At 43.6% G+C, this 15,276-nt stretch overlaps 1 protein-coding gene across 2 annotated transcripts in view; it reads left to right on the top strand.

The window, feature by feature from the left end:
* The first annotated feature begins 60 nt into the window (after positions 1–60).
* The window catches only part of hs3st1l1 (heparan sulfate (glucosamine) 3-O-sulfotransferase 1-like1), a 34,840-nt gene continuing 19,624 nt past the window's right edge, over positions 61–15,276 (top strand). For both annotated transcript variants that reach the window (XM_014154190.2, XM_014154187.2), the window contains exon 1: positions 61–347. The gene's annotated coding sequence lies outside the window, so the exon portion shown is untranslated. The remainder of the gene's footprint in view (positions 348–15,276) is intronic.

Genomic DNA, 15,276 nt, shown 5'->3' on the forward strand with positions numbered 1-15,276 from the left:
TCACCTGACACGACTCCTCCCACAGTGCTACGCCAGGCAGCGCTCCGCACAAATCTCACCACGTTCCGATAGAGTGGGGTTTGTATGTCTGTTTCGAGGGATGGAGTCAAAGCAAGCTCTGAAAAAAAACGGGGCTCAGTTTCCCTAATGTCTTCCTTCAAATTAATTAGTGATGAGAGTGGCTGATGCTCCGAGTGAATTTCAGTGAGAGAGAAAGGACGACAGTTTTAGGCTCTTGTAGTCAGCTGCTGGTGTAAAAGTGCAATCCGTTGGTTTCATCTGTGACTGAACTCAAGCCAGACCGATGACTCTCGGAGATTCCATCACTATCGCCGACCTCATGCAAGGTAACTAGATTTGTTTGTCTACTAGGTCTAGGGTAGTCTACTTTTTTCGTGCCTTCCAGTCTAATATCCCTCTCTTCATTTGCGACGGGAATTTGGACGCAGGTTGAATGATCTGTGATTGCATTCTGAAATAGAATTCCTTCTTGTTTTTGGATAAATCATGAGTAGTTCCAACTCAATGTATTTCCGAGTTAGTTGGGAAGTATGTAGTCATATTCTTGTAATCTACCATCATTCCTCGTTGGAAAATTCGGATGACATTCGATCCATAACCTACAGTATATTCAAACCAGAAATGTTGATCTTCTATCATAGATAACGTGTTTACAAACCTACTATTCTATATTAACATATTCATTCTATATTAATATTAAAGTACTCTCCTCTACATTATTCATGCGCATGAACTATATATATTTTTTTTAATCTAGGCTATTGTATTTTAAACGTATCTAGTCGTGCATATAGGATACAGTGTAACTTTAATAATTGGTAGTGGACATTGGCTTCCTAGATAAGATAAGGGTGTTTGTATTAAATACATGTTGACATAAACTGAGGCCTTTAGATCATTTGCGTCTCAAAAAAACATTGGAGTTAAACTTGTAAAACCCCAAATCCGTTTTTACGTTGACGCTGCTGTAACCACACTGATAATTGGGCATTAAGTGGTAAACGGCCATGTCTGTGTCAGCAATTGAGCATTCCAAATGATTGCGGTTTAATTGCATAAATCAGTCGTCGTTCCCGGGCAGCAGCTCTCCACCCCAAAAGCCTATTGGGTTCTCAATTTAAGCATTGCTGAGGGCACAGCCAATGTGTAGCCTACAACAGTCCCAACGCTCTGTCTGCACAATAATCATAGATTACATTACAGTTTAGAAAACCTTTGGAACTTTACTTTCATAACATTGAGAAATAATTTTCTAAAAACAAAAGGTAACATGAGTATGGCTGGGAAAAGAGAGGTGCCCAGCTGTTCTAATTAGCTATATAGCTCTGTTGTAACTGAAATATACTGTTGGCTGCAACTGTGTTAAAACAGTGCACATTGAGTGTATATTTTGCGTTTGTAATATCCATCTGTTGGTCACAGATACCCTTTAAAAACAAAAAAAGGTAGGGGTGTCGATCAGTATCTGGCATGACCACAATTTGCCTCATGCAGCGCGACACATCTGCTTCGCGTAGAGTTGATCAGGCTGTTGATTGTGGCCTGTAGAATGTTGCTCCACTCCTCTTCAATGGCTGTGTGAAGTTTCTGGATATTGGCAGGAACTAGAAAACAGTGTCGTACATGTCGATCAAGAGCATCCCAAACATGTTCAATGAATGACGTGTCTAGTGAGTATGCAGGCCATGGAAGAACTGGGACATTTTCAGCTTCCATCCTGGTGACACGGGGCGTTGCATTATCATGCTGAAACATGAGGTGATGGCGGCAGATGAATGGCACTACAATGGGCCTCAGGAGCTCGTCGCTGTATCTCTGTGCATTCAAATTGCCATCGATAAAATGCAATTTTGTTCGTTGTCCGTAGCTTATGCCTGCCCATACCATAACCCCACCGCCACCATGGGGCACTCTGTTCACAACGTTGACATCAGAAAACCACTCACCCACACTACGCCATAAATGCTGTCAGCCACCTGCCCAGTACAGTTGAAACCGGGTTTCATCTGTGAAGAGCACGCTTCCCCAGCGTGCCAGTGGCCATTGAAGGTGAGTATTTGCCAGCTGACGTCGGTTACAACACCGAACTGCATTCAGGTCAAGACCCTGTTGAGGACGACTAGCATGCAGATGCGCTTCCCTGAGAAGGTTTCTGACAGTTTGTGCAAAAATTCTTCGGTTGTGCAAACCCACAGTTTCATCAGCTGTCCGGTTGGCTGGTCTCTGACAATCCTGCAGGTGAAGAAACCGAATGTGGAGGTTCTGGGCTAGTGTGGTTACATGTGGTCTACGGTTGTGAGCCCTGTTGGATGTACTGCCAAATCTAAAATGACAGAGGCGGCTTATGGTAGAGAAATTAACATTCAATTCTCTGGCAGCAGCTCTGGTGGACATTCCTGCAGTCAGCATGCCAATTGCACTCTCCCTCAACTTGAGACATCTGTGGCATTGTGTTGTGACAAAACATTTTAGAGTGGCCTTTTACTGTCCCCAGCATAAGGTGCACCAGTGTAATAATCATGCTCTTTAATCAGCTTCTTGATATGCCATACCTGTCAGGTCGATGGATTATCTTGACAAAGGATAGAGTGTTCACTAACAGGGATGTAAACAAATTTGTGCACAACATGAGAAATAAGCTTTTTGTACACGTAACATTTCTGGGATCTGTTATTTCAGTTCATGAAACATGGGACCAGCACTTTCACACGTTGTGTTTTATATTTCTGTTGTATGTATATATTTACACTACATGGCCAGAAGTATGTGGACGCCTTCTCATCGAACATCTCATTCCAAAATCATGGGCATTAATATTGGGTTTTTCTCACCTTTGCTGCTATAACAGCCTCCCCTCTTCTGGGAAGGCTTTCCACTAGATGTTGGAACATTGCTGTGGGGATTTGCTTCCTTTCAGCCACAAGCATTCATGAGGTCGGGCATTGATGTTGTGCAATTAGGCCTGGCTCACAGTAGGCGTTCCAATTCATCCCAAAGGTGTAAGATGGGGTTGAGGTCAGCGCTATGTGCAGGCCAGTCAAGTTCTTCCACACCGATCTCGACAAACCAATTCTGTACGGATCTTGCTTTGTGCACGGAGGCATTGTCCTGCTGAAATAGGAAACTGTTTCCACAAAGTTGGAAGCACAGAATCGTCTAGCATGTCAGTTGTACAATTGAATACCTTCAACTGAAATTTGTCTTCCACATTTATCCCAACCCCTCTGAATCAGAGGTGCGGAGGGCTGCCATCATCGACATCCACGTCTTCGGCGCCCGGGGAAGAGTGGGTTAACTGCCTTGCTCGGGGCAGAACGACAGATTTTTACCTTGTCAGCTCGGGGATTTGATCCAGCAACCTTTCGGTTACTGGCCCAAAGCTCTAACGACTAGGCTACCTGCTGTTAAGGGGCCTAGCCCGAACCATGAAAAACAGCCCCAGACCATTAATTCCTCCTCCACCAAACTTCACAGTTGGCACTATGCATTGGGGCTGGTAGCGTTCTCCTGGCATCTGCCAAACCCAGATTCGTCCGTCGGACTGCCAGATGATGAAGCGTGATTGGTCACTCCAGAGAACGCGTTTCCTCTGCTCCAATGGTGGCAAGCTTCACACCATTCCAGCCAACATTGGTATTGTGCATGGTGATCTTAGGCTTGTGTGTGGCTGCTCGGGCATGGAAACCCATTTCGTAAAGCTCCCGACGAACAGTTCTTGTGCTGATGTTGCTTCCAGAGGCAATTTCAAACTCTGTAGTGAGTGTTGCAACCGAGGACAGAGTATTTTTTTTTATAGGCTTCAGCCCTCGGCGGTCCTATTCTGTGAGCTTGTGTGGCCTACCACTTCACGGTTGAGCCATTGTTGCTCCTATAAGTTTCCACTTCACAGTAACAGCACTTACAGTTGGTCGGGGCAGCTAGCAGGGTAGAAATTTGACGAACTGACTTGTTGGGAAGGTGGCATCCTATGATGGTGCCATGTTGAAAGTCACTGAAATCTTATGTATGGGTCATTCTAGTCCTGAGTTTGTCTATGGAGATTGCATGGCGGTGTGCTCGATTTTGTACACCTGTCAGCAACGGTGTCGGCAACGGTGTAGCCGAATCCACTAATTTGAAGTGTTGTCCACATACTTTTGGATGTGTGTGTGTGAGATGTATATTGTTTGTATATACAGTACCAGTCAAAAGTTTGGACACACCTATTCATCCCCTGGGTTTTTCTTTATTTTTATTTTTTACATTGTAGAATAATAGTGAAGACATCAAAACTATGAAATAACACACATGGAATCATGTAGTAACCAAAAAAGTTATGTTTGAGATTCTTCAAAGTAGCCACCCTTTGCCTTGATGACAGCTTTGCACACTCTTGGCAATCTCTCAACCAGCTTCATGAGGTAGTCACCTGGAATGCATTTCAATTAACAGGTGTGCCTTGTTAAAAGTACATTTGTTAAATTTCTTTCCTTAATGCATTTGAGCCAATCAGTTGTGTTGTGACAAAATAATAGTGGTATACAGAAGATAGCCCTATTTGTTAAAAGACCAAGTCCATATTATGGCAAGAACAGCTCAAATAAGCTAAGACGACATTAAGACATGAAGGTGCTTCAATATGGAAAATGTCAAGTTTGAAGTGCAGTTACAAAAAGCATCAAGCGCTATGATGAAACTGGCTCTAATGAGGACCTCCACAGGAAAGGAAGACCCAGAGTTACCTCTGCTGCAGAGGATAAATTTGAGTTACCAGCCTCAGAAATTGCATCCCAAATAAATGTTTCACAGAGTTCAAGTAACAGACACATCTCAACATCAACTGTTCAGAGGAGACTGTGTGACTCAGGCCTTCATGGTCGAATTGCTGCAAGGAAACCACTACTAAAGGACACCAATAATAATAAGAGACTGGCTTGGGCCAAGAAACACGAGCAATGGACATTAGACCGGTGAAGATCTGTGATTTTTCGTTCCAACCGCCATGTCTTTGTGAGACGCAGAGTAGGTGAACGGAAGATTTCTGCATGTGCAGTTCCCACCGTGAATGTGTGATGGTTTGTGGGTGCTTCGCTGGTGACACTGTCTGTGATTTATTTAGAATTCAAGGCACACTTAACCAGCATGGCTAGCGCTGCATTCTGCAGCGATATGCCATCTCATCTGGTTTGTGCTCATGTAACCGATGTGAAATGGTTAGTTAGCGGTGGTGCGCGCTAATAACATTTCAATCAGTGACGTCACTCGCTCTGAGACTTGAAGTAGGGTTTCCCCTTGCGTTGCAAGGGCCGCGGCTTTTGTGGCGCGATGGGTAACGATGCTTCGTGGGGTGTCAGTTGTTGATGTGTGCAAGGGTCCCTGGTTCGAGCCCGGGTTGGGGTGAAGAGAGGGACGGAACCTACACCGTTACACTTAGTCCCACTATCATTTTTTTTTCTCCAACAGGACAATGACCCAAAACACACCTTCAGGCTGTGTATGGGCTATTTGACCAAGAAGGAGAGTGATGCCTCAGATAACCTGGCCTCCACAGTCACCCGACCTCAACCCAATTGAGATGGTTTGGGATGAGTTGGACTGCAGAGTGAAGGAAAAGCAGCCAACGAGTGCTCAGCGTAAATGGGAACTCCTTCAAGACTGTTGGAAAAGCATTCCCCATGAAGCTGGTTGAGAGAATGCCAAGAGTGTGCAAAGCTGTCATCAAGGCAAAGGGTGGCTACTTTGAAGAATCTACAATATATTTTGATTTGTTAAACTTTTTTTTTTTGTTACAATATGATTCCATATGTGTTATTTTATCATTTTGACGTCTTCACTATTATTCTGCAATATAATGAATAATTCTGGAAGGAGTAGGTGAGTCCATACTTTAGACTGGTGCTGTATAGATTGTTTGTTTTATTTGTACGTGTTGTGCTTTAGCTGGGCTTATTATTGAGAGTCAAATATATTTGTCCAGGCTTCAATAGTTCCTTGACTAGCACCATTCATTCTCGCTGTCGATAATTCTGTTATGACTTCTAAAATGATTCTGATGTGTTATGAAAGTAGAGAGCTTTGTGTTTCTAGAACCATATCACAATTGAGAATTCATTCATGTTTAGATGGGAGTATTTGGGTGTTTTGGCTGCCAGAGCCAGTTTTACTCTGAACATAACATACAATGGCCATAGATGTTAAAGGATTGTGCTAGGCTACCCTACACGCCATAACAGTACATCTTTTGCTGGGGCAGTAGCGTCCACAGTTCCTATATTTTAACATAATATGTAAGCCTTGCTGATTGATGAAACTGGAGTGAGAGTCGTGCAAACTAGGAATGGATTTCACGAGAACAATAGGCTGTGCGCTCAGAAGGGCGTGAGTGCACCTGTGCGGATGTGTGCTGAGTTTACGGCGGTGGTGTGATCTTTCCATCAACTTTATTACCCTGTGTGAGAGCACCGTTCCTGCTGTCTATTTCACTTCATGAATATTGGGACTTGGGGGACATTACCATAATATTTCTCTAGGTGGTTGGTTGAGGGGGCTTCAACGAGAGATTGCACTCCATCAGTTATTCTGCTGACATGCAAAACATTTAGTGACTGTAAACCAAAATATAGTTTGTGTCGAGTTTTCCTTTAAGATGAGCCAGGAGCTTCCTATATCACTTATGACAGGGGTGTAGGCTAATTCATGATTGCCATGGGTTGTCTCATTCGCCTGTAATTAGAATAGTGTGGGTGGTGTAGACTAATGAATGCAGCTTGATTTTGGAAAGATAAAATACCTTTTTTTTACGTCTTCTGTGTAAGATTAAACGCATCAGCCAGATGATACAAATCTGGCGTCCAGTCCTGTATGCAGGGCCCTAGCCTTTTGGGGGGCACTTAGCGGTAACATTTTAGTGACCCCCACCCCCTTGATGGCGGCGATTTAATTATTTTTAGTTTCAGTTCAATTCCTGCTATTCTAAACATTTTGCCATTGTGCGTTGAAAATGTTGCTGTTTTTAAAGCAAGTTTGCTGCAATTCTACATGTTTTTTTTCCCCCCTTGATGTGCAGAATAATTTGTTTAGCAATTTTTTTTAACTAGTCTCATGCAATTCTACTCATTTTGCTATGGGGTGGAGATGCATCAATTTGTTTATGCTAATTTCCTGCGATTTTACAAATTTTTTACATGACTTATGCCATGTTTAATATGATATCTGAGTGAGCGGGAATAACGAAATCAATGGGGGTACCCTGGAGGTCCGGGACCCAAGGTATGTGCCCTGCATGCCTTGTCAGTAATTCCACCATGCTTAATCAAGTTTAGATCGCTGGTTAGACTGCCTGTATTCCTAAAGAAGACATTGTCCATTGCAAGAACAGTTCTAGCTTGTGGCTGAAGCATAACCCACAAGGTATTGTAATGGAACCATTGCGAGCGGGTTGTTAGTAGCACACTGAACTTCAGCAGGTCCGAGAAGACAAGGCTTCGCCTCATGGACAACCACTCAGGATGGAGGGTAGGGCTCAGCTCGTTATTTTCGTACTTCACTGATTACCATGAATGGTTCATTGTTTGTCTGCAGCAGAATCATTGTCACGTTTGTTTGTTTGCTTTCTTTTTTTCTATAGCAGCCAAGGACGGGGCATGCAGGGGTAAGCAGAGAGCAAAGGGAATTGGGGATGGGTTAGTACGGAGAATAGCTTGAGGGTGACTGATTCAGATGCTGAATTCCAAATGGACCCCTAGGCACTCTTGTTGCTTACACCTATCCAATTCTTTTAGATCTACGGGAGTGCCTAGGGGATGGGCTAGGGTCTATTTGGAATTCGGTTATTAAAAACAGGATGTTGGTGTGATCCAGCCTACCGACACATGAGGGACATTCTAAACCCCACAGTGTCAGGATGTCACATTAACACGTTTGGCCAAATGCAGTCTACAGAGACTTGACTAATGCAGAAGCAAGCGATGACAAAATAAGGCAGTGGAGTAGCTACTCCTACCAAATATCCAGCACTGCAGAGAACGGGGGGGGAGATTTTGAGCGAAAGCATCTCTGGTGTACTAAAATTAACCCCAGGGTTTCATTTGATGTATTCCATGTTACTGTATTAAATTTCACTGGATCTAAATTATATTTTTCAAGTTTTCTTCAACACCAATAAAATACAACAAGATTGGTATTAATATTAAATGAGGTTGTTTGCGCTGAATTAAAATAATAACTGTACCAGTGGAAGGAATGGCACAGTTATTTTTTTTAAACATGTAAATGTATTCCCTAAAAATGTATGGGAGAAAATGTTTTGTATTCTCCCTCAGGAAGTGGAGTATCTATCATGAAATCAACAGTGTTTTTCAACAGTAATGTGTGCTAGATTCAATCTCCAAACCATAATATCTGGAGTTATTATTCTCCAGTTAAAAGCAGGCCTATCTTCCTGATTTGACTATTTAGGGATATTTGAATGCTGGAGGGATATGAGGCTGGGGTTGTGGCCTGTTCTGTTGCCATGGTGGGAGGACAGGTATTGTATGTCAGGTTCTCTTTCAAATCTGAGCAGTCGTATGTCCTCCAACAATTGACTTCGATTGACGCCAATGATTATGTTGCTCATCGTAGAACCATGGTGGCTCATTCATTGTGCTTCTGGCCTGTGCTGAACGTGGCAGTAGCCTCATGTGGCCTGTGGATTTCAACCTCTCACGGGCCCAGTAACAACCTGTACTACTGGTGGGTACTTGTTGATGATTACCATATCATTGTAGGACTATATTCAACGGGGAGTGTTCATCATAGGCTTACATTATGATGGCAATGTTATACAGTGCAGTGGCCTATTTTCCTGCCTGCCTGTAGAACCTTCATTTCCATCCCCTGTGTACTTCTTACTGATCAACACTTCATATCAGCCTTTGAGAAGAATCAGGGGATTAGCGACAACTTCATGCTCATTCCCGCTATTTTATAGGCTTCCAAATCCTACCTATGTAATTGTTTTAAGTAGCATGGCAATTTGGTGTGGTGGTGGAACCCAATGCTAATTGTTTACGTCTTCGGCGATCTAGTGCTGCGTAACCGTAGCATGTAGCCACTTCCCCTGCTATTCTGTCCCTTTTTGTGACGCGGGTTAGCTAGTGACTGTGGAGACCATGAAGTTAGCTGTCAGGCCTTCTTTCCTCCTTCCAATAGGGGGCTCATACATAATAGATAAGTCACTGTAAGTTACAGTACAGGGGTATAACTAGGCTAATGCCCAGATTTGCATATTTGTACAGAATTCCATTATTCATGAGTACGGCAGGGTTGCGTGGAGCGTATTGCTACTTAGTCTATATCTCCCTGGCTGATCCCACTTTGCCTGATCCCACTCTGCCGGCTTGCCTGCCTTCGCACCAGTAACCAGGAAACACCATATGAAAAAGCAGTATTGATACTGTCGCTGTCTTTCGTCTCTTGTTGCTCTGGAGTCGCGATGCTGTTGCATCAAAAGCCCAGAGTCTGAAGTCTTGCCTGAGGAAAGCCTTATTAAAGGCACATGGATTTTGATGAGGTTTCCTAGATACATTCTACAATCCATGCTACCAGACGATGGGCTTTGTTCTGCTCAATTTGCTGTCATTTTGGAATAATGGGATAAAGGGATAGAGGGAGGGAGTGGGTGAGGACGCAGTAGATGGGGAAGAGGCTCTGACATCTAATTCAGAATGTATTTTATGGGTAATTTTTTTCATCAGGGATTCTGAGATCGGCAGATGCCATCATTTCCATGTGTTATGAAGTAGATTTATCATTCCCCTTGTTGATGACTGGCAGCTAATTTATTCATTACCTTTTGTTCCCTCCCTATCTCCTCTGTCAGATGAGTAGGTACATGTCAAGCAGATCCCTCATTACTGGGTATTGTGTAGCATACAGGCTTTTTCATGTTGCAGCCGGGCCATGTCATTTCTGCCACATTAGGGGAGAGATCGAGTTTTGAGAGGGGGGGTGGGTGTTTGGATTTCGGCAGAGTTCAGGTCTTATGTGTCAATGTTATTTGTTCATGAAGTGGGTGTGTTAGAATAGACACCAGACATATTTTACCCTTGTGATGGATGCTGTAAGTTTGTTCATTTGTAAATATACTGCTCAAAAAAATAAAGGGAACACTTAAACAACACATCCTAGATCTGAATGAAAGAAATAATCTTATTAAATACGTTTTTCTTTAGATAGTTGAATGTGCTGACAACAAAATCACACAAAAATAATCAATGGAAATCCAATTTATCAACCCATGGAGGTCTGGATTTGGAGTCACACTCAAAATTAAAGTGGAAAACCACACTACAGGCTGATCCAACTTTGATGTAATGTCCTTAAAACAAGTCAAAATGAGGCTCAGTAGTGTGTGTGGCCTCCACGTGCCTGTATGACCTCCCTACAATGCCTGGGCATGCTCCTGATGAGGTGGCAGATGGTCTCCTGAGGGATCTCCTCCCAGACCTGGACTAAAGCATCCACCAACTCCTGGACAGTCTGTGGTGCAACGTGGCGTTGGTGGATGGAGCGAGACATGATGTCCCAGATGTGCTCAATTGGATTAAGGTCTGGGGAACGGGCGGGCCAGTCCATAGCATCAATGCCTTCCTCTTGCAGGAACTGCTGACACACTCCAGCCACATGAGGTCTAGCATTGTCTTGCATTAGGAGAAACCCAGGGCCAACCGCACCAGCATATGGTCTCACAAGGGGTCTGAGGATCTCATCTCGGTACCTAATGGCAGTCAGGCTACCTCTGGCGAGCACATGGAGGGCTGTGCGGCCCCCCAAAGAAATGCCACCCCACACCATGACTGATCCACCGCCAAACCGGTCATGCTGGAGGATGTTGCAGGCAGCAGAACGTTCTCCACGGCGTCTCCAGACTCTGTCACGTCTGTCACATGTGCTCAGTGTGAACCTGCTTTCATCTGTGAAGAGCACAGGGCGCCAGTGGCGAATTTGCCAATCTTGGTGTTCTCTGGCAAATGCCAAACGTCCTGCACGGTGTTGGGCTGTAAGCACAACCCCCACCTGTGGACGTCAGGCCCTCATACCACCCTCATGGAGTCTGTTTCTGACCGTTTGAGCAGACACATGCACATTTGTGGCCTGCTGGAGGTCATTTTGCAGGGCTCTGGCAGTGCTCCTCCTGCTCCTCCTTGCACAAAGGCGGAGGTAGCGGTCCTGCTGCTGGGTTGTTGCCCTCCTACGACCACCTCCACGTCTCCTGATGTACTGGCCTGTGTCCTGGTAGCGCCTCCATGCTCTGGACACTACGCTGACAGACACAGCAAACCTTCTTGCCACAGCTCGCATTGATGTGCCATCCTGGATGAGCTGCACTACCTGAGCCACTTGTGTGGGTTGTAGACTCCGTCTCATGCTACCACTAGAGTGAAAGCACCGCCAGCATTCAAAAGTGACCAAAACATCAGCCAGGAAGCATAGGAACTGAAAAGTGGTCTGTGGTCACCACCTGCAGAACCACTCCTTATTGGGGGTGTCTTGCTAATTGCCTATAATTTCCACCTGTTGTCTATTCCATTTGCACAACAGCATGTGAAATTTATCGTCAATCAGTGTTGCTTCCTAAGTGGACAGTTTGATTTCACAGAAGTGTGATTGACTTGGTTACATTGTGTTGTTTAAGTGTTCCCTTTATTTTTTTGAGCAGTATATTTCTTTCTTCTCATGTTTATAAAGTATGCCAATATTCTGACTCTTGGCCTCCAGGATATTTTAAGAAATAATTTACTATTATAATTTATTTTAATTTAAATATGTTTAATTGACTGAGGCTCAGCACAGAGGCATTTCTAAAATGTATTTTAAGATAAGGGAATTCATTTGTCTGGGCGCCTTGACAAGGTGATTTAGGAGGGACACCGTTTAGGGGCCACTTTATGCACATATTATGCATGTGTGAGGTGTAGTCATAGCAACTGTTAGGTGAAGATCAAGCTGTTGTCAATCATTTCTTAAATGAAATCGGAGGTAGCTTTGTAATTCAGCAGGGGCTTTTATCAAAAGTTTTAGGGGGTTTTGTTGGCACTTAATATCATTTTAAAAGAACAACAAATTATAGCAAAAGGTCAATGTCAACCAGTCAACTCTACTGGTTCTCACATGGCACCAGGAGTGGCATTTGACATTTGTAATGAGCAAAAGAAATTGAGCTGGACTGAAACTTGCTATTTATAAGCACTGAGGTTTATGTAGGTGAAAAGGTCAATCAACTTCAGGGCAAGCCACATGCATGCTGTGCTCTTATGAATGGCTTGTAGTTCAGTGTTTGTGCCCTGCCATTGAACTCCATATTGTGGTGCAGTATGGGCTAGTGACAGTGACACGGTGCCATTGGGATAGGGGCAGAAAGAAGCAGGACAATGATATCGCTGAAGCCAAATAGGAAAATGAATCTGTATAAAGGCCTCGTATATAAAAATGTGTGGGTAATTCAACTTGTATGGAGATTGTTTTGAGTACTAGGCTGGGTGGTACCAGAGGGGTTAAAGGGTCATGGGCACACAAGGCGGTCAGGATGGGCCCAAGGCAGAGGCATCTAAAGAGATACCTGTTGATACCAGTGAGGTACACAGGTTATGAAAAGTATCCTGTGAAGTATCTGTGTGGCTTTAAAACGGTCTACCCTTTGCCAGAGTGACAGTCTAACAAATCTTGACTTGGTGCTTCCCGTGGACCTGAAAGATTCAAGTCCGTTGCTTTGGGTCTGTATGGACGTCTCCGTCTTTAGCCTTGAGCTATGCCTTTTTCTCCCCACCACTTGTGCTATATTTGATCATTGCAGAAGTGTATACAGGATGCTCTCCAGTAAATTGTATACGAGAGGGAGCAGATATACACAACGTAGCAGTGGTAGGCAGAAGACTGTGATTGAATGCAAAGCAAAAATCCACAGGGTACATTCATTGCCCGGCAAATTAAACCATTACCTCCCCCAGTCTGAGTTAAATATGAAGAAATGACTCATTTAATGTCCGATTAGTCCTTAATCCAGCCGCATAAGAAATGGCAGGCGTTCATTCCCTGATGTTAATTCTGCTCCCTGGTGAGATAAGGGCCGCAATATTGTCATGGGATGTATTGGACGTAGACCTTTTTATTAATAGATGCCCCAATGCGAGAGAGAAATGATTCTGTTGTGATTCATTATGAGAGAACTCTCCATTCTGGAGATTCGTCTTCATTATCCGCTGGAACGCCATTTTACAGATAACGCTGCTGCCTCATTTGCTTGCTGAGACTCAATTTTCCCCGAACAATATTGCAGCTCTTTAATGTGGCTCTTGCAAGAGACAAGTGGAGCTGTTCTCACTGTGCACATAGGATTACAAAGGTTAATCATCAATTTAAAGCTAATCTTTGTTAAATATCAATAGAGCTTTGGCGCTTGCTTGTGATGCGGAATGGTTCATTTGGGGTTTATAGGAGATTCAAGGAAGAAGAGGATCGCATGATCCCTTTTCCCCAGTTCCCACTAGGCTATTACTGTCCAAGCTCAGATATAGTATCACAGGTCTAAAACAATAGGAAACTGTGATGCTATATCTGAGCTTGTTTGAACATTGGGCTGTTATATGGGGCATATGGCTACTTGACGATTTACTCATATACTGTAGGTGTATAAATTTTTTTTGGGGGGATGGTTATGTGAAAATCAAAGCCAATTAATCCCTCATAACATGTTTTTTTTGGTTATGTAGTCTTCTACAGGCGATAATCATGCTTTGAACAGTCAAAGGGACAAACAAACTGTATGCGAGTCCTCTTGACTACTACATATTCACTTTGGAGTGGAGATAATTATGGAGTTTGGTAAATTATGCAATCGAGGCCACAATCGCTCTTCCTCAGTCTGGGAGAGTGAGTAATTAATTCAATTTTTTTTCACCAATGATTATTCAGATGACTGGGAATAGGAGCGCCAGTCATTATCTGAGTATTTTGGCACATGTCTGCTTGGCTAATTAAATCTTCAACTACTTCCTATTCAGAGGTCTGAAAGGAAACATTTTTATGGAGTAGGAACAGAATGGCCTTATGATGCTAACCTTTTAAAATGTGCTGTTGAATATTGTCAAAGGTTAAGTATCATAGGATGTCAAGAGGGACGACGTGGTGTGCACTGGCTAGAAGTAGAGGATGTTTTGTGCTAGGTGATTTTTATATTCAGGGTTTTGGAGTCTGTCTGTCTGGTCCAAGTATGGCGATGACCATTGTCTATGTAATCTAAGGCTTGGTAGATGTGTTTGTGCGCTCAAAATCGGAGTAATTGCGACGGGATTTGTTGTCATTTCATCGGTTTCCCTCCGTATGGTCACCATGACCAATAAGGCACATTCATGTCAAGAGTAACCTTGAACATGCGTTCCTTTGAAAAAATTTTTTTTTAAAATAATAATAATATTGGTAAACCTTTTCTGCTCCATGGGTAGTGTTAGACTTATGTGAAAGCTGAGCAGAGTAAATGAATGCCTTTGGCAGTAATTCAACCGATAATGTAGACATGACTTGCACAGATAAAGCTCAAGAAAATCAATGAACTGAACAAATCTATTCTAAATAGTCTAGACAACCCGTGGCATTCAAGCGTTGCAGAAAAGCTTACAATGCTTCTCCAAAAATGATTTTTTTTTTTTACAGATATTGCTTTGAGGTTACTGGGCTCCTATCTCTCCATCGACGCCGGCAGACACAGCACAGCGCCAGACAAGGCCAACGAGAGATCCCGCAGATGCTGCCCTTTTCAATGGCTGTTTTTATCCCCCCTCCCCCCCACCCATTACGCCTCTGATGTTGGGTCCACAAACTTCTCTAATTAAAGGATTCGTCTTCAGTATGGGCTCTCTTGTTGAATGTATATCGCTGCAGAACGTGGGATGATAAAAGCTGTTATTGGGTGTGCAACCTCCACCGCCTCTTATCTCCCATAAACACTTCAGTTGGTTTACAGGGCCACGGAGGCGGCAGAACCATGAGCAATAAGCCAAAGGCCCTGATGACTTATTCATAGGAAGCGCAGAACAAGAGGCCACGGATGAAAGTGACAGAGAAAGGTTAGGACGATAAGTCGTTACAGTTATGATAAGGCGTGTCAAAAAAGACTTGTGACCTGATTTAAAATTTGACTCTGGGGGGGGGGGGGGACTTTTGTCTCGACATGTACTTTTATGGTCAAGTTTACAGATGATGACTTTCGGACTGCTCTGAAACAAAATGCTGATGGAC

This window comes from Salmo salar, chromosome 18 (genome assembly GCF_965601325.2).
Source record: "Salmo salar chromosome 18, fSalSal1, whole genome shotgun sequence".
Classification (NCBI taxonomy): Eukaryota; Metazoa; Chordata; class Actinopteri; order Salmoniformes; family Salmonidae; genus Salmo; species Salmo salar.